Raw genomic sequence first — 19525 nt, 5'->3', positions numbered from 1 at the left:
CATTTTCCTATACAAGATAATGACAAGAGGTCTTGCCAAGATTTGCAGCCAAACTGTAATTAGTTGTGATTTCTTCTCTTGGCAAATTAAATCTAAATTGAAGGTTTCCCAGACATGCCCCAAATTTCAAGGATAAACGTAAGGAAAATTTATGTGTAGAACATCTAAAAACATATAAGGCGTTTGGGCTATGCATAGGAGAGATATTGGTTATTCAGTATCAGAACTTCTGGAAGTGCTTTGTAAAACAATTGCCATGCAGATACAAGGAGATGGATATTTTCATTTATTCATACAGGGCCTGATGTGGAATGCAGCTGCTTAGAAAGGGCAGAAAATAGTGGTGGGATTCAAATTTTTTTACTACCAGTTCTATGGGTGTGGCTTGGTGGGCATGGCTTGGTGGGCATGGCTTGGTGGGCATGGCAGGGGAAGGACACTGTAAAATCTCCATTCCCACCCCACTCCAGGGGAAGGATACTGTAAAATCCCCATTCTCTCCCCACCCCAGTAACCTGCTTTCCAGCTCCGTTCTCCTGTGCAGGGCAACAAAAGAAGATCCAGCTGATCAGCTGGGACTTGGGAGGCAGAGAATAGATTCAGGCGGGGCTGGTCAGAGGTGGTATTCCAAACTACTCAAAATCTCCGCTACCGGTTCTCCAGAACTGGTCAGAACCTCCTGAATACCACCTCTGGACCTAATGCTTGCTTTTGTTAAATTCTTTCAAATATTGACCTGAATGGGGCAGCACATACATAGATTATTTACGTAACTTCTATTGCATGTGGAGAGTGCAATAGACCTGCCTGTACAGCACAGGCATTAGCTTTGGTGATAAATGCCTAGTTCTTCCTTGAGAGAATTATTAAAAGAGTTCTCTAGAGGACAAAAATGGTGGAAGGCACTCATTTAATAGTTCAGGTACAAAGAGTCAGATTGTGCCAGTTGGCAAAAGTTAGCAGGAAGCTGTCACAATAAATGGCAGCAGCTGCTCATAGTTCTAAAGAGTATGTCCCAGTCAAAACTGAAAACTGATGGCATCTACATTAATACTACCTTAATAGTCCATCTGCTACTCCATAGGGTCCCTAGCTGCTGTATGGAGTCACAGGCATTTGACAGGCAGTCTCTGTATGCCAGACGAGCATTGTGCCAAATGTTTGAGGCTGCCTTGTATCATTCTGTTCTGTCAAACTTTCCCTACTCATATATCAGGTAAGGAGTTATGAGAGTTTTTAGAGAGAGAAAAAAAGCTACGCATCATTGCTTTTAGCATCAGGGCAGCCAGGAATTTGGAAGGAAAATTGTTTTGGTTACTCCCATCTCTTTTTATTGACAAGACACAGAAAATAACATTGGCTTCCTGTTTGCTTTTAGTGGCTGTGTTAACAAAGGATAGAAAGAAGCTTTGCAGCACTATCAATCACTAGCTTGCATTTCATAAACCACTCTCCTATTATTTCAGGTAGCAATGAAAGCACATCCAAAAATCGCAGAAACCACAGGAAAAAAAATTAAGCAAAATATGAACAGAAAGAGGTCATTTTAAAATTATTCATTGCCCAACTATGTGCCAGCCTTGTTATATATCATTTCATGCAAGAACATGTGTACCACATCTTTAGAACTTTTTGCAACTATGTTGGAATGAACACTGCCACACATCTTTAGAAGTTCAAAAAATAAGAGCACATAGGAAAGTTAAGTAGCACTTAAAGCATTCAGAAATGCCAGAATATGAAAACTGATCTTTCAAAAGACTGAACATTATAATTTTTTGTGATACATTATGAGTGCATTGTGGGAGAAATCCTTATGTAAATAAAAAGAATCCACTGTATTGAAAATTTATTATTGTATCATTATTGTTATTATATACAGCCAATATGCATTCTGCTGGAAACAACCTGGAGTGATGTAGTGATCTCTTCTGTAAAATAAAACAAAACAGTATTAGAGATTTTGTTATCTAGTGTAGGAAATTATTTACTTCACTAAGTTGTACCTCCATATTTGCAAAGAAAATAAAAACATAAATCTCCACTTCTTCCTCATTCCAAACAACAAAGATCTGCAGCATTACCTTCCATCGAAGTGCTTAAACATCATATTTGCTTGAAGTAATTCCAAGAAGATTCAGTTATGCTTACTCCGAAGCCTATTTAGGACATTCTCATCTGTATAAAAAACCACCACACGAAACCTGGAGCATTGATGATTCTAAGTATTTACAGTATGCAGAATTTCTTTTTACTTTACTGAGAGGTTTGCCTCCCAAAAACACTTTCACTGTAATCCAGAAATAATTGTATTTCAAGCATGGCTGCTTCTAAATATAGTGTTTGCAATGGCTTTCCTATTCAGTGGAAATGGATTCACATTTAAACTTACTTTATTACATAAACATGCTTGTTCCTTTGAAATGAATGCTGAAGCAATCTTTTATTTTTTTTATTGCTGCTTATATTCCTTGTGTTTTGTTAATAAATTTCATTTAGAAGAGTACATTCTAATCTGGTTGGTTTGCAATAAATTTTTACTGATTATAGGATTTACAACCATTAGTTAACTTATAGAGGTTTGAGTGAAGTTGACTACCTCAAAAAGAGATTTGGGGTGCCCTTAAATTAGTGGTTATTTTTGTTGTGTATTTACCACAGAAAGATTCTTTCTGTCTTCTGCCTGGCTTTGGGAACTATGGATCATGTATCTTCTGACATTTATGAGTTGTTATTTCCTGTTCTATCAGCAAATGAAATGGTTTGGTTAACTCATTTTGTAGCAGTAGTTTAGCTCTTTCAAGTTACTCAGAAAATATTCTTAACTTCCTAGGAGAGTTTAACAAATAGATATTAGAAGTTAACAACATTATAATTTACTAATGTGTTTATATCTACTTGAACAATAAATTACAGAAAAGCTGTACTAGCTTTTTAATTACTAGTGACCTTTAGGGTATTTTAGTATAGATTTAATTCCAACTATAAAGCTGGAGCAACTTCACCATCTGATTCAATTCACTTAGTGATCCCATGAGAATATGACAAAAATTCCAAAGGTCCTCAGGGGTGTCACTTTTTGTTGAGTAAGGAATCTAATTTTCTATTGGAGTTGTGATATAATTTCACTTTATTGTCATAAACACAATGAATATTCGTTAAATGGACATTAATGCACAATTCTATGGTTTTTTCCTCCACAAATAGGGCTCTGCTTTCTTTGAAATCTTCTGAAAATAGTCTGGTGTGTATGTTTGTGATTTTAAACTAAGAGTTCCCCATACCATTCTTTTCATGTTCTGAAGTTTTCTTTTCAAGGTAGAAATGCCATAATAGAAGAGATTTTTCTTGATGGTTTTCCAAAATACCATAAACATTTTATCATGTGAAAATGCTAGATGAAATTAGTAAGCAACTTGAAAGCAGTAAAGCAGCTTGCTGGTGGCATTACTATGAGGAAAAAAAATCTGTAAAATATTTTTAAATGAAAACATTGTGTTTTTCTTTATTTTTTCAAAGGTTTTTTAATTAAACACTCACACTCACCCACATACACACTTCTGTTATTAATCTATGCTTGTCTGCAGAGTATGGATTGTGTTAAAAAGGAACATTTTACAATTTAGCTTCATGGAAGTTTTTTAACTTTGTTCTCATGCTGAAGTGACTGGATGTACAACATGCAAATGTTATATCTCCTGATGAATCTAAAATTAACATGAGCCACTACTGTCTTTGACTGACACCTTTTGGATCTTTTCAAGCTTCTGCAAACTACTGTGTGTAGGCACTTCTAAAGAAATTGTCACTCATTTTAGCCACTCAATCAACATTTGTCACATTTTTGCATACTTTTATGAAAAACCCAACCTGGCACACCAGATGTGGCAAATTTATGGAAATTTAATGCTTTCATGCTGAAATCCCTTATGCAACAGAAGAGGGCAGTGCGTAATAAGCTTGGTTTGCAGCACTATGTATCAGACTGTTATAAAACCTTCTCCTTCTATAACCCTCTGTCTTTTGCAAGAATCAGCCATAACAACTTCATCCATATTGTTTTTCTTTGGAGGCTTGATAAATACCTAGTCAATTTAACATACTGCAAATCATACCCCCGTTTGTCATTTAGCTGACAGATATTGTAGGGTCAATACATACAATATTTAGAACATACCTAGAACAGGTTATAAATGAAGTGAATGCCATCAAGATTTGCTTGGAATCCTGGAAGTCATACATAAGAGAAATCCCACTTATTTGAACCTCTGTATCTCTGGCTGATTTGGCTGTTTCCAAGTCTGTCAAATAAACAAAAGTATTATATGGTATATAATGTTTAAGCTATTTTTTATCCTACCTTTATTATTTTTATCAATAACTCAACCTAATGCCTCTTCTCCCCCCACCCCACCCCAAACAACACTGTGATGTGAATTGATTGGTCAAAGTCACCCACCCGGCTTTCATGTCTAAATTGTAGCCGTCTACTTTCTAGCCTGGTGATTTTAACCACTAGATCAAACTAGCTCTCTATTTTATTTTATTTTCCTCCTCTCCCCCCTATCTTTATATTTCCTTTCTGATTCTTGTTTTCTGTTACTGGGTTAAGCTGTCAAGACAAATAGAATAATACAATCTTCATATCAAGAAACTATTTTAGTACTATCTCATTTCTTGTAAAAAAAACAAAAACCATTTCCTTACTTGCTGGGGGACATGCTGCCAGTCTAACTAAAAACTGGGGAGAGCAAAAGACTGTGAAAATAGCTAGAGAGGAGAATTGGAGAGTGGAGTTGTGTGGAGCAGTTGCTAGTTCCTCATCAGGAAGCAAAAGAAAAATCCACAGATGAATATCCTGGAAAATGGGAAGACCTGGAGAGATTACATTTTCATACAAGGCCCAAAATGGGAAGGAAGAGATTGTTTATTATTGACAAAGTCCTGGTAGGAGCTCCTTCGAGCAACAAAGAGGTAATAGTGAGTGTTCAGTTCACAGGTTCAGGAGAAGGTCAAATTGTGATGGGTTCACTATAATAAATCCAGCTGATTCCCTTGCCTTGATAAGCTCAGAAATGCAGAAGAGGGACATGGAATGAAAGAGGTAAGAAGCAGAATAGCTATGGGGTGGGCTAGGGAATACTTTCTGGGATAGAGACCTAGAGATTACTGGCACTGGGTAAATATGGATATTGTAGTAAATACTTTACTGTGAACAGTAGAAAGCAAAAAACCTCCACTTTTCCATGTTGCAAAGCAAAATACATATCCCGTTCTCCCCCAAAACATCCCATCACACTTCAATAGTGGAATACCCAAATGGTTGATGATATAAGCTATTTATTTGACAAAGATTTAAAGCAACAGCTTTTAAACAGTTACTTAGCATTTTATCAGATTTTTTCCTGTAAAGAGTCTTCTGGATAAATTTCCAATAGCTTTTTGTAGTCACAACTTTTTAAAAAAGTGATTTACTTCTTTCCAAAAAACTTCAATCAGAAATCCCAACTTTTTATTAAATAAATTCTTGGATGATCAGAAATAAAAGAAGATACTTAAATAAAGTATTTTTATTTTTCAGCCTAACCTGATTTATTCAGGAAAGTAACTTATACCAACAAATGGAACATTGTTTCAAATTCTTATCTTAACCAGACTCTTACACAGGTCATCTTTGAGAAAGACATGGTGCTCTTTCAGATAAAGTAGAATTACTTTGATTAATAGTAGACTTTCCAGATAATTAAAGTGTTACTATAACCCTGCCTGCCAATCTGAAGATTTAGATTAATTGTCTTATATTGGTCTCTAATTAAATAAAGCAGATGGTACCTGGAAGATGGTTACCTGCTGTTGGAAAGGCAAGAGTGACCTTCTTTCCTGTGAAGAGGTCTAGAAAAGAAATAATAGTAAGCATCAAGTCAAAAGTCAGATAATAGATATGGAAACAGAACTTTCCAGGGACTGGGAAGGGCTCAATTTTAGCATTCTTTTCTCCTAGGTTTTGGAAGTTCCCTTTTCTAATAGGCCCAACATTTCAGTTGTCAGTCAACTGAAACTAGGAAAGTTATTTTTGAGAACTTTTCTTAGCCTTATTTTTTAATCTATTCTAACTCTCTCCATGGGGTTATATGTTTTACATTTGTGTGGCATTAAGGTTCAATTAAAGATTGAATTAAACAGTTCAGTTGTAATTAGTATTAAATATAGCAGTACTTTCCTGAAAATAAAATATTTTTCAAATTATTTTTTCAGATGTTGAGGGGAAAAATACAAGTATAAAAATAAGCTACGGAAAAGGCACATTGATTGCAAATGACAACATAAAACTCGAGTACAAATAATTTATTTTACAGATAATTGTGTGGCAATTTATTTCAACAAACAATTTCTTTGGTGTAAAATGGCTGCATAATTTCTTAGATTTAGTATTTTATGACTTTATATTGATAACAATCAACATTTCAATACAAACATTTTTGTATTCTTTTCCTATTGTAGAAAATAGACGTTTCATTTTATTCTTCCATAATGGTTGGGTGGGGGTAGACATTGAACTACTATTTTCATCACAGAAAATAACAAAAAGTGAATGCACTTCTTTTAGCATTTGAAGGAAACATTAATTTTTTAAAGAGAACCAAGCTGTATAATTGATTTTAATTTGTATTTTATTTTTCTAATAATGACAGTTTAGCATGCTGTAGAATTTAATTTTCCATTTCAGATTAAAGAGCTAAAGTGCGAGTACCTTTTTTAAGAATAAGTGGGAAGATTTATAAAAAAATAATTCATATCCAGTTGAACAAAATGGGGTTATTACTGAACATTTTCTTCTACAAAATCCTTGGCAGTTTACAACATGGCATTTTAAAAATAAATGGCCTTGTTCTGTATGTACTTCACCGAGAAATATAACTTGTAGAATTAGAGAATTATCCTTATTTCATTTTTATTTTGTATCCTTCCCTCCCCCCCAAAAACCCCCATACCCCAACATATTAGAAAAGGACACAGTAACACACTTGTCCCTCCTGAGGATACTGTTCAGTTACATGGAACACTGGATGTTTCTCTACATCGCCAAGAACTATAATTTCTTTCTCATTGAAGAGTTCCTAGTAGTATATGCCAGACATAGAAATGAGACTCTTGTTCACAATTTTTACAATTATGAACAAAATAAGGAATTTGCCTTGTTTTGTGCAAACACAATCCTTAGGAACTTCATAATTAATCATTAATAGAGAGACTGGAAATACTCTTTCCCATTTTCTTAGGCTAGTCACTAAATGTTGAACTTAATGGCTTTTGTAGGCCAATGCTTGGTGTCAGAAAAAGTCTATCTGAAAATTATATTGTAATTGGGTTGTAGGCAGCTTTTAACTGAGATATGCTGTATAATCCAAGAAATTACTTATTGCAATCTTCTCTTAGTCTAACATTGTCATGAAGACTATGTGCAGGTATGACAGTTCCAATTTCTTGACTGACTCCCTTGTAATTGACCACCAATAGCCTGCAGCTGTAGTAACTCCTCTGAGGAATTATGAATTATTCCATTCCGATGGCCCATGGTCATCTGAAATGCCCCATTGTCCTTTATGTCCCCTTTTTGGGGGCTATGGGGCTAACCCACATAGTCAGGTACCAGGCAGGAGTGGTGAGTGAGAGAATTGCTCGGACTTCCCATATAGAGGTCCCTCATAATAACTGTCAGATTTAATCAGAACCTAATTGCAAAATTCCCTTTATGGATATGCTGTCTCAATTTTAATTTCTTATACGAAATGTGTATATTAGAGGGATGTTAGAGGGATCCAGCCTGAGGAGTTAGGAATGATGATCATGGTGAAGATGAGGATTTAAAATACTTTCTGATATTATTGGTGGTTTATTTCATTGTTCTTTTTCCTTATCTGATTTTGCAAAAAAACAAAAAAACAAAGTCAAGTATAATTTTATTGACTGGAATTTTAAAATGAAATGTTTGAACTGTGCAAACTTTTCCCCATTTGACATAGCTATTTCACCCCATGATATTGTCCTCAAAATACAAGATTATTCTTTAGTTCCAGACTTGAAGTGTAACAAGGAAAAAAAAACAAGGATTTAATCCTGGAAAAAATAAGATTTTAATAAATAAAAGTGGGATTTATAGTTGTATCTAATAGACAGAGGTAAACTGTCTATATAGGCTTCCCAACCTATTTCATTTTTTCTGAATATTTTGGTACATCAACCAGCATTTCAATGTACCAATCCAGATAAAGGCATGGCATAGCACCACAATGAAATTAGCAGACCAAACACATTCCTGAGAGCTATCATCCTAAAAGCAAATTCACTTTTAGCCTGCATGGCTAAGAAGTGAAATTTATATGCATAAACATGTTTGCCATTTTTATGGCTAAATATTGATATACTGATTAATATAGGCACTTCACTTTCAAATGTACAGCCTTTCATACAAACTTTATTTTGTAGGAATGGCTCTTGGTAGCTTAAGTCAATCTTGGTAGTGAAAGTCAATCTGATCAAATCTGATATTATGATCATGGAATAATAATTACTGTATAATTTCCTATAAATTACAAAGCCTTCCATTTCGTGCCTCAATCCAAGCCTGCAATTTTTAAGCTATTTGAAAGCCCAATTTTATCACAAAATATATGAATTCTCTCTTCTTCTTCTTCTTCTTCTTCTTCTTCTTCTTCTTCTTCTTCTTCTTCTTCTTCTTCTTCTTCTTCTTCTTCTTCTTCTTCTTCTTCTTCTTCTTCTTCTTCTTCTTCTTCTTCTTCTTCTTCTTCTTCTTCTTCTTCTTCTTCTTCTTCTCCCTCCCCGCCTCTCTTGCTCCTTCCCTTCCTATCTCTCTCTCTCTCACTTTCTCCCTCCATCTCTTTCTGTGCATGTTTTTTTCTGCACAAACTATGAAATCAATATACCATCTTAAATGCTGGAGGAACATCATTGTAAACAAGTTATTGATGTGAAAAGTCATTTATACCTGACACTGGAGATAGATCGTGATATTATTAATTTAACTTGCAGTTGTATATAAGTGCCATGTAAAGTTCTGCACATTTATGGAGTTAGTTCTATAGTATTTTGACAGCACAAAATCACTTTTAATTTGTCAATTTTAAATGTTCTCATCAAGAAGTTCAAGTGTAGGACAAAAGTCTGGCTGACTTGTGTTATCTTCTAAAATATAGAGTTTCATGCATTGATTGCAAAATATCTCAAAAGTTAAAAATATATTATGTCACGCTATACACACACACACACACACACACACACACACAGACACACACGCGCACACACACAGACACACACACCATAAATATGTATGAAAAAATAAAGTATGGAAACTATAGACTTTGTGTAAGTATGTAAATAATGCATAATTTATTTAGGAAACTTACCAATAGGTGGAAAGGTTTAATTAAACAGTTGCAGTTATCGGTAGTCCTCGATTAATGACTCCCTCAACCATTCAATTACCATGATCATGAAAAAGTAACTTTATGACCAATGCTTTCATTTACAATCTTTGCAGATCTGTAAAACAGAGAGCTGAAGTAAGATCATAATCACAGTTCGAGTTTCACTTAGCAACCACTTTGCTTAATGACTGAGTGACTGGTCCAAATTACTTTTGAAAATTGTCTGCTGTTTGACTTTTGTCTATGGATTGTGTTTACACTGAACAAAAAATGGAAGAGTTGTGCTTTCCTAGTGCTAGAAAATAGATACACACTTCTCTCTTTCTTCTTTTTTTCTTGTCTCATTCAGATCCTTTACACCTCATTCTGACACATCAGGACTCAAATTTTCTTCATTGCTCTAAAATCTTTTTGAACAAACCAAAAATTCCACTTTTACTTTTTCCTGCTTTTGTTAATTATAGTTAATTTGTTAATAATACATACAATTGCTGTATATTTTAACTGATGCCATTGTTAGTGGATTCAATGCTTTGAGGCTCATTTTCAGGCTCAATATCCCTATTCAGTGCTTTGGAAATGACACTTTTTTCCTACTAATCAAAGGATAAAGCAGTATGTTCTGAGATTCAGTGTATATTATATTAATATCTTGCATTGTTCATATTATAGCACTGAATTCATTGGCAAAAAAATTTCTTTTTTTACTTTTTCTTCTTAGTTTGTATTTTTTAGTTTGTCATTTGTTTATTTTTTCAAAATAAAGTATTTTGATACAAGAATAGAGACGTTAAATAAATTTAAAATCCTTATTGTTTACTAATATGCCCAGAATTTCAACATGCTTTATCTTATGGCATTTCAGTGTAACTTGTTTTTACCTTTATTTTTAAAATGTATTTTAGTGCATTTTATTTATATAACAATTATTCCTAAAAAGCTCTTGGTGGCTAAGGGTTTAAATAACACACTAAATAAACCTACCCATAAAATAAAATCCAATCTTCAAGAATGCTAAATAACCTCATCCATAAAACAAACCAAATATAGTATGAACGCTAAACAGAGAAAATACATCAAAAACACATCTCCACAAATGTATGTCTTTAATCATAGCATGCTGGTCTCCTCTGATTGATGGATCAGTCATGTCTTAACTGTCAAATGTCGCAACAACCTGGAATAGAAGGAGTATACTGGAGGGTGTGGAAGTAGGGCTTGAAAAGGCCCAACTTTGAGTTCCTGCCAGGTGGCATCCTGACATAGATCTAGAAAGAGCTGACCTTATTCACCTGACTCAATAGACACATAAATGCAGGAGAAGGCAATCCTGCAAATGCTATCCTGAGACTAACAAGAAATAGAGGCTTTCACATTGCTATTTGAAGAAAAACTAAAACCTGCAAAGGCTGCACACCATAAAAGTAGGAACTAGAAATATGTATCTGGGAAATCATTTAACAGTACTCATAATAGAACTTCAGAGGAGACACAGACCAAATTTGCTTCTTTCTCAGGACATCCATTCTAAGCTTCTTAGTTTCTGTTCTGAAGTAGAGATGAATGATTGACCTGCCAGGGATGATAATCAGATTTACAGGGACCAAATGAACAATCCATGAAACAATACACTGATATCACATGCTAATTTAGAAAGTACTAAGTTTAAAGTTAGCTATTTGGTTCTGTTGCTAACTGGCAGTAAGCTTTGGTCAATGTATAGGAATACTTTGGAGCATTTCTGAGGTTTGTTTTGAACCAGTTAATATCAAAGATGGTAATATATTAATTAGAAAAACCAAGCATCCAAGAAAGATCCAACTCAGTTGTAATCAAGGTAGTTACCCTCAGTTGTAATCAAGGTAGTTATCAAGTTACCCTTTCTTCTGATCTGTTGATTCCTGTAACTCACTATAGGATGCATGGGTTAGAAAAAGAAAATTTATGGAAAAATCTAGACATTGTGAAGTGAATGTTACCCAGGTAATGAACAGCTATCAGTGGCAGATTTATTATAAGATTTTGATCTTGAATTTTAATATTTCCTTTTTCAAGACAAATATGAATGTTAGCTTTTATAAAATAACTAAAGCTATTGTGTGTATTTATAAAACAGAATTCTGTAAGAAAAACAGGAAGATCCATGTTGAAGAACTTACACACAAATCTGATGCTGTAGAATGCAGGATGGGAGTCAGAACGAGATAGATATAAAATAGTACTAAATAAGATCTTGATTTGAATCATAAAGAAGGCACAAAAACTGAGAAAATTTTCTTCAGATTCATACTTGTTCACATAACCTTTGGATTACCCCAACTAAGGTACCATTTCAGTGTTAATTCTGAGTTTCCCTCTTAATGAGCCAAAAACTTAAAGTGCTAGTAAAAACAATTATATTATCTAAAATTATTGCAGAATGATTTCTTAAATCCTTCAGGTAAAATTAAAACTGTCTAATTTTTGTATCTCTGTATTTTTACTTTATTCTTATTATTTTTCTGCCTTGTTGCTTTTTAGCTGTAATTCTTGTTCTTTTTTCAAACTAAGTAGGCAAGCAAGCATTTTTCTGCAGTAATATCAATGTATCATCTTTAATTAGTCAGAAAGTAATTAATGGAGAAAGAAATCCTCAATGCTACAAACATCCTGTTTTGGAATCATCAGTGCTATGCAGCAAATTTATCTGCGTGTTCTTTTCATTTTCATATTGTAGATTTTAATTGGTCTATCTTTAATATGCCATTTTCCAATCTGCCCATTTTTAATGTACCTATTTTATTTTAATATCCAGCTGTTAAAGTATGTTTCTTTACTATTATAACATTATAACATTTTCATGTGACAGAAGTAGACATTCAAAATAAAACATATGCATTAGTTAAAATGTACTGCTTCAACAGATGAAGAACATCTTTAATAAGCTCTGGTACTCCTGCTGAGTTCAAACCATTGGAACATGACTCTACCAGGCCAAATTTCATATTCTATTACTTTCCAATTAAATAATATGATGTAATTATCTAAGGCAAGAATAATTAGTTGAAATTGTTTTGATTTTTATAGACATTCTTAAAATCTGTTATGCTTTTATACTTAAGCATATGATTTTGCCATGTTTTCATTTTGACGTATTATTTAACAGTAATGATGTATTTCTTTTAAAGCAGGATTCAATTGTTGCAATCCAGAAACCTATTGTTGAATAAATGTGTAATGTTAAATACTTACAATTACAATTGTCAAGTGGAAAAAGGTGATGGAATTCAAGAATCTTGTCATATTTACAGAACAAAACATTCATCAAGCATAATACATTTCATTTCCATTGATGCTACTGTGGTGCTTTAACTTCTAGAACAGAATTTACAAGAAATAGAGGGGGGGAAATTGATTTCCCAACTCTATGATAAACTTCACACTTCTCAAGATCAGAATCAAATGTATAGAGCAGAGTTCAATAGTATCACTGCAATATATTCGTTTTTATTTGAGGTGCAAATCAAACCAACCCTCCTTTGTTAACTAATTCAGAAGCTATGCTTATCATTCTTCCTTCTCTACTCAAGAAAAAGTGGATTGTGCAATAAATACACAAACATCATTTGAAATTGCATATGCTATGTCATTAATCTAAATATTTGTTATATGCTGAAAGGGTTGAAAGGGTCTTTGAGGTTATTTTCTACCCCTATTGTGCAATCAAGATACCACTAGGTGATTATTAAAATGGATAGACCTTACTCATACCACACATTACCACATCTAGTGTATATGGACTGCATTGGGGCATTTTCATTTATAAGTGAAAACTTAGCAACATTTGAAATACTTTTAATAAAACAGAAAGAACTTCTTATTACCGTAATAATTCAGAAGTGAAAGCAAATGACATATAAATGTAAAGTCATAGATTCAGCAACAGGTAAGATTAATTCTCTTGTCATCAATTTTGCTGTCAGTTGTATTGATACGCATGCAATCCTTCTACTTTTACTATAACTGTTTTTAGTTGAGTCCTCTGAGATAAAAAGAGAAAGTTAATGGTAATGAAATACAATGTTTAAATGATTTTCGACCAATAAAGTTTAAAAAGAAAACGACTGTCAAAGTATTAGTATTGACATTTCTAGTTACATGTAATTAATCTTAAAGCAGATGCTGGATTTATGTTTCTGTCATTGTACTTTTCATTTGCTAGGCCTTCTGAAAAATACAGAGAGTTAAAGTCACTAAAAGTTAATTACCTGTATTATCTGCCAATAAGAAATTGGACATCTTTAACAGTTTCCTGAGAATTTTAATTTCTGTTAATACTTACCTCATAATTATAGGATAAGATTTGAAACACATTTAATTGTTGCTGCTGTTAGATTTTACTCCTAAGCAGTATATAGGCAATTTAATTTTATACTAACTAAAAGACAGGAAAATACTATATATAGTAGTTTAGATTTGTGACAATTCAACTTAGCTGAGATCTAATTGAGGACTATTAGAAGTCCTGATTAGATGTCCATGTATTATCCTTTCTGTCCATCATAAAGAAAGAAATACTTCCTGGATAGAATAGAAGAATTAGTCATGTTTCATATCTAATATGTGGCAGTTTAATGACATTAAAAATAGCTGAGGATGCACATTCTCTCAGAAAAAGATTGGCAAGACAAATGACTCATAACATAAAACCTGGAAACAAATAAGGACAAAAAAAAAAATCAAATTCAGGAGAAAATGAGATAGGAAAGGCAACTGAAATGAAAGACCAAGCATATGACTAATTGATTATTGATGGCCTTCAGAAAGCTGGCCTCTTATTCCTGTTATTCAAAAACAGTACAGGTAGTTCTCGAATTATGACCAGTAAGATGGATGTTAAGTAAATCTGGCTTCCTGTTGACTTTGTTTGTCAGAAGATCACAAAAGCTGATTGCATGAACCCAGAACACTGCAACTGTCATAAATATGAACCAGTTGCTAAGCATCTGCATTTTGATCATGTGTCCATGAGGATGCTGCAATGGTCATAGGTGTGAGAAATAGTCCTGACACTTTTTTCACTGCTGTTGTAACATTGAACAGTCACTTAATGAAGTACCTATACTTTGTATAGAATTAAAACACATAGTTCTTTTACATGTGTTTCTATGTGTTTTTTTATGCTATGAATAAAAAAGTGGCATTTTATCCCTTTTTTTTCACCCTGAGAATCAGAAACCAGAAATACAAAATGCCAACTTTAATGTTTCTTCCTAAATAGCAATAGCACTTAGACTTATCTATCACTACACAGTGCTTTACAGACTTTTCTAAGCAGTTTACAGAGTCAGCCTATTGCCCCCAACAATCTGGGTCCTCATTTTACCCAGCTGGGAAGGGTGGAAGGCTGAGTCAACCTTGAGCCTGGTGAGACCCGAACTGCCAAACTACTGGCAACCGGTGATCAGGAGAAGTAGCCTGCAGTACTGCATTCTAACTGTTAGGAATATAAGTCACCTAACAGGTATTTGGGTTAGAAATATATAAACCAGGATAAACATTTTAGTACTATATCTTTAAGGGAATGCAAGAGCATGAAATTGGGTGTGGTTTCTCAAACGGCCATAAGATGGAGCCAGAAACCTGGGTTGTTTAGTCTGAGTCTCAGAAGAGAGTGTAAGTGTATCTCTGTTTCCTTCTGTTGGAAAGTATTGCCTTGCTCCATTTCTTCTAATTGACTGATATTACTGGATTTAATGTAAGTCTGATACTGAACTGTTTTTGACACTGGAATTTGATATTTGGATTATCCCTGGATGAAAACTGACTGATTTATCTGTGAATGATTTTTGGACTGCCTATTTTGGACTTGGCTTAACGTTTCTGGAAGTAAAAACCTACATTTACTGTACAGTGTATCTGTGTACTGTGTGTGTATTATTCAAACACTTCTCTCAAATACGTCTCCCTGTATGTGCTCATTCTCCTAACGGGGAATTACCTCAACACTAACCACTCAGCCACCACAGTTATATTTCAAAATAATAACAGTAATATAATATCTTTACCATATAATATCTTTACCATCATCAGACTACAACATCTGCTTATACCAGGTCCTTGGGAAGGACTCGATAGTTGGATAAAAAGGCCAAATCTAGTCTAAATATTTGGCTGACCGTGTGACAAGCCATAAATGCTAACTGTTCTGGAAACAAGCTCTTTCCATTTGAGCAGAAAGGACACTGCTCAAACAGCAGATACAAAAGATCAGCTCCTAACTGACAAGATGATTTTGAAAAATTGTAAGAAAAGGAAGACCAATTATAATGTATGCTGGACATACATTACAAGGAAGCATTTTACTCCCTGCTACATGATTGGGTAATCAAGTACCTATCTTGGTGTGGTTGTGGAGCTTGTATGCTCTAAGAGAGATATTAACTGTGAGTATTTGGTATTGGATAGGTCTCATCAGAGGAGTTAGAGTGTCTCTTCCATAAATTTATTTATTTATTTAGCGTATGGCACATGTTAGCTACGAATCACTGAGATGGCTGGCTGCCTATGTGAAAGGAAATTTTTCAGGTGGTGTTATCTTTATCTATGGGACAACTGAATGCCGGTAGGCATTCAGTGGAGGGTTCTTTCTCGTCCCTGTGCAATTTATTAGCTCATGGGAATTGAACCACCAAGCAGCTGACCTCAGCAGTGTGCAGGCCCAGCATCTTACCACATGAGCCACCGTGCCCCCCTCTTCCATAAATAATATGGTAATTTACACAAATCCATACTGGATTGATCATTGCCTGTGTCAACAAGGTGATGGAGTTTCTGGACATCTGGTGACAAATCCAGGACTCAGCAGCTATTGGCTGGGAAACCATGACCAGCAGTTTCAAGGCTCCTGGAAGAAAAGATTCACCCAAATAAACAAAGATTGAAAACAAAGAAATAATGATTTGTTATTATAAATCAAGTCCAACAAAAAAGAGGATATATCAAAAGAATGCACCAGTTTTGGAAAGAACCACATGCAGAATAAGAAATAACATGACAAAGCCTAGCAGATTAATATCAATTCAGAAAGAACAAAGTCTTCAAACTAAGAAAGAAGAATTGCAAAAAAGAACAATTGAGCATCCAGAACACCCCAAAAACAATGGAGTAAGATTGTCTGCATTGAATCTGGTTCCAAAGAAATAGCTACCAAAAGTATTAAAAGATATCAATATCAAAGATAAGTACCAGTTCACTGCAAGAAATGAACCAAGTAATGACTTGCTGCAACCTAATTGGAAACTCAAGTGCCTAGAAATAACAGGAGTCAAGTAGAAAGATCAGAAACTATGTGCAAAGATCAATGGCATTATAGAAGACATAGTTGCTGCTCAAATGCTAATTGATTAGGAAAGATTAATATGAAGAGAGAAATCTTTCAAGGAGACTTACTTTCAAAACTAAGAAGGCAACAACATAGAGAAAAGCTGTTGCTGCAAAGAAGTGGAAGAAACAGTAGGCTGGCTATCTATCTATCTATCTATCTATCTATCTATCTATCTATCTATCTATCTATCTATCTATCTATCTATCTATCTATCATATTTCTGATTTCTGAAATGCCCATCTCCTCAAAGAGGAACTTGTACCAAAAATGTTAAAATATCAAGCAGTAGATATAAAACTTAAAAATTTAGGAGGCAAGAGTGATTAAAATTAGTTAAAATGTGAAGGAAGGTCTTTCGGGAAACTAAGGAACCACATGGCTCCATGTTCCTCTGTACTCCCAATGCAAGCCACAAAGCCATGTTTTAACCCCTTTATGCAAGGCCAGGAGAGTGGGGGCCTGCTTCACCTTTGGGAGGAGAATATTCAGGGGTGGGATTCTACCAGTTTGGACTGATTCGGATGAACCGGTAGTTCCGGTGAGCACTTGGCCCCACCTACCCGCCCCTGCTCTTTCCTGTGCTTTATTTCATTGTATTATAGCACAGCTGATTTGGGCAGCAGGGCAGTTTGCTGCACCTCAGCTGTTTTATTCACAGGGGCTACAGTAGAAGGTAAGTATTAGAGCTGAAAATTGGCTTTTTTTTAATGCGGAGCGTGCACTTACCTAACCAGTTGTTACACCAGTTGAATCACACCACAGAAAATATTCTACAGGGCAATGACAGAGAAAGGTCTCTTCTTAGAACTCTTGTCAGTCAGAGTTCTTTAACTTACAGGGTCTGCAATCTACCTTCCCTGCCTAACTAGGTGGGATGGGCTGATACGATGGGCCAAAGAAAGTTCTGTAGGTAATCTAATATCATGCCATGTAGTTATCTGCTGCAAGAAGTTCACACAGAATGACTAAAAACAGTAGCATGAGAAAGTAGAACAATGGTAAATGGTCAATGTCTGGAATACTCTACCTGACTCTGTGGTTTCTTCCCCAAACCCCAAAAACTTTAACCTTAGACTTTCTACTATTGACCTCACCCCTTTCCTAAGAGATCTGTAGGGGGCGTGCATAAGCGCACCAACGTGCCTACCGTCCCTGTCCTATTGTTTCTTTTATTTCTTTTATTTTTCTTATATGTATCCATATATTCATAACTATGTTTTACTTATACCTATTATCTTGTAAGCAATTGACAAAAATAAATAAATAATAAATAAATAAATAAATAATAAATAAATAAATAAATAAATAAATAAATAAATAAATAAATAAATAAATAAATGATAAATAAAATTGCCCCAGAACTTTAAAATTCAAACAGATAAGCATCTGCCACACAATACCCCAGACTTAAGAACTGAGTATAAGAAAGACAAAAATGTCTGGATAGTTGATGTGGAATACCTGAAAACACCAGAAAAGAAAAGAAAGAACTGAAGAAAATTACAAAATACAAAGATATGCAAATAGAAGTAGAACAACTCTAGCAAAAGAAAGCAAAGGTAGTACCAATAATAATAGGTGCCTTTGGTGCAACCCCAAAACAGCTGGAGCACTACTTAAACACTATCAGCATTAACAAAATCACTGTAGTTAATTACAAAAGGCAGCTTTACTGCAACAGCTTACATCCTGAAACAGTACCTTTAACATCATCAAACATTTACCTATCCCAGGTCCCTTGGAAGGACTTGGTAGGTGGATAAAAATTCCACATCCAGTCTAAATATCTGGCTGATTATTTAACTAATCTCCTCCTCCTTCTCTTCCTCCTTCTCTTTCTCTTTCTCTTTCTCTCTCTTTCTCTTTCTCTTTCTCCTCCTCCTCCTCCTCCTCCTCCTCCTCCTCCTCCTCCTCCTCCTCCTCCTCCTCCTCCTCCAATCCAATTTGAACATCTAGCTATCTGTGCAACGAACCATAATAATAATATTCTGGATGCATTCAAGTCAGTGTTGAGTTCTGGTAACTACCTGGTCAAATCCGAATAGTTTAGACAAGATTTCAGAAAGGGTTTGGCTCTTTCCTAGGACTAAGAGACTCTCTGAGAGTTCACCCAACTGACTTTGTGACTAAAATAAGACTAGAACTTGCATTTTTCTGATGCCTTAACCACAGTGCTAACTGGCCCTCAAAGTCCATTAACTTCAAAGACTTAGTTATGATACTACTCATTCAACATGCTTATAGGAGTAGTATACAGATGAAGAGTTTTAATGCATTACAATTCATTCATGGAAAATTACTATTCATATTCTGACATTCATAACATCAGTTGAATAAGATCTTAAAGTCTATAATATTTTTAGCAAGCGTGTGTCAGACTTAGAAAGGACCCTTAATTTGCCATTTTTGTTTTCCTTTGCACAAAATAATAAAAAGCAGTGGTTTCACTGTACACTTCTGTATATAACTTTTAAAAGAAATATAACATATTTTATCGCCACATCATTCCAGGGTACTTATACAACAACAAAACTTTCAAAAATGCTTTGCTGTTTTGTAATAGTAAAAGGATGTACACCCATACAAATACCAGGGAATCTGAACATACCAGTATCCCTACAGAGATTAGTAGTGAATTTGCTTTGTATAAAACTATTTACTTGTTGCCAAACTTTTCATTTGTAATTATCTGTACTATGAATATTCATTATCA

The 19525-nt window shown here is 34.5% G+C and overlaps 1 long non-coding RNA gene across 2 annotated transcripts in view; it reads right to left on the bottom strand.

The window, feature by feature from the left end:
* Positions 1 to 1872: 1872 nt before the first annotated feature.
* LOC113414441 (uncharacterized) overlaps positions 1873 to 19525 on the bottom strand; it is a 101473-nt gene continuing 83820 nt past the window's right edge. For both annotated transcript variants that reach the window (XR_015747363.1, XR_015747362.1), the window contains exons 3-5: positions 5833 to 5892; positions 4178 to 4301; positions 1873 to 1931 (exon numbers count right to left, since the gene is read on the bottom strand). This is a non-coding gene — a long non-coding RNA (uncharacterized LOC113414441). The remainder of the gene's footprint in view (positions 1932 to 4177; positions 4302 to 5832; positions 5893 to 19525) is intronic.

This window comes from Notechis scutatus, chromosome 2, assembly GCF_049901735.1.
Source record: "Notechis scutatus isolate UNSWTSFEM ecotype Mainland chromosome 2, rNotScu1.2, whole genome shotgun sequence".
In the NCBI taxonomy this organism is placed as follows: domain Eukaryota; kingdom Metazoa; phylum Chordata; class Lepidosauria; order Squamata; family Elapidae; genus Notechis; species Notechis scutatus.
This window is presented reverse-complemented; position numbering and strand designations above follow the sequence as displayed.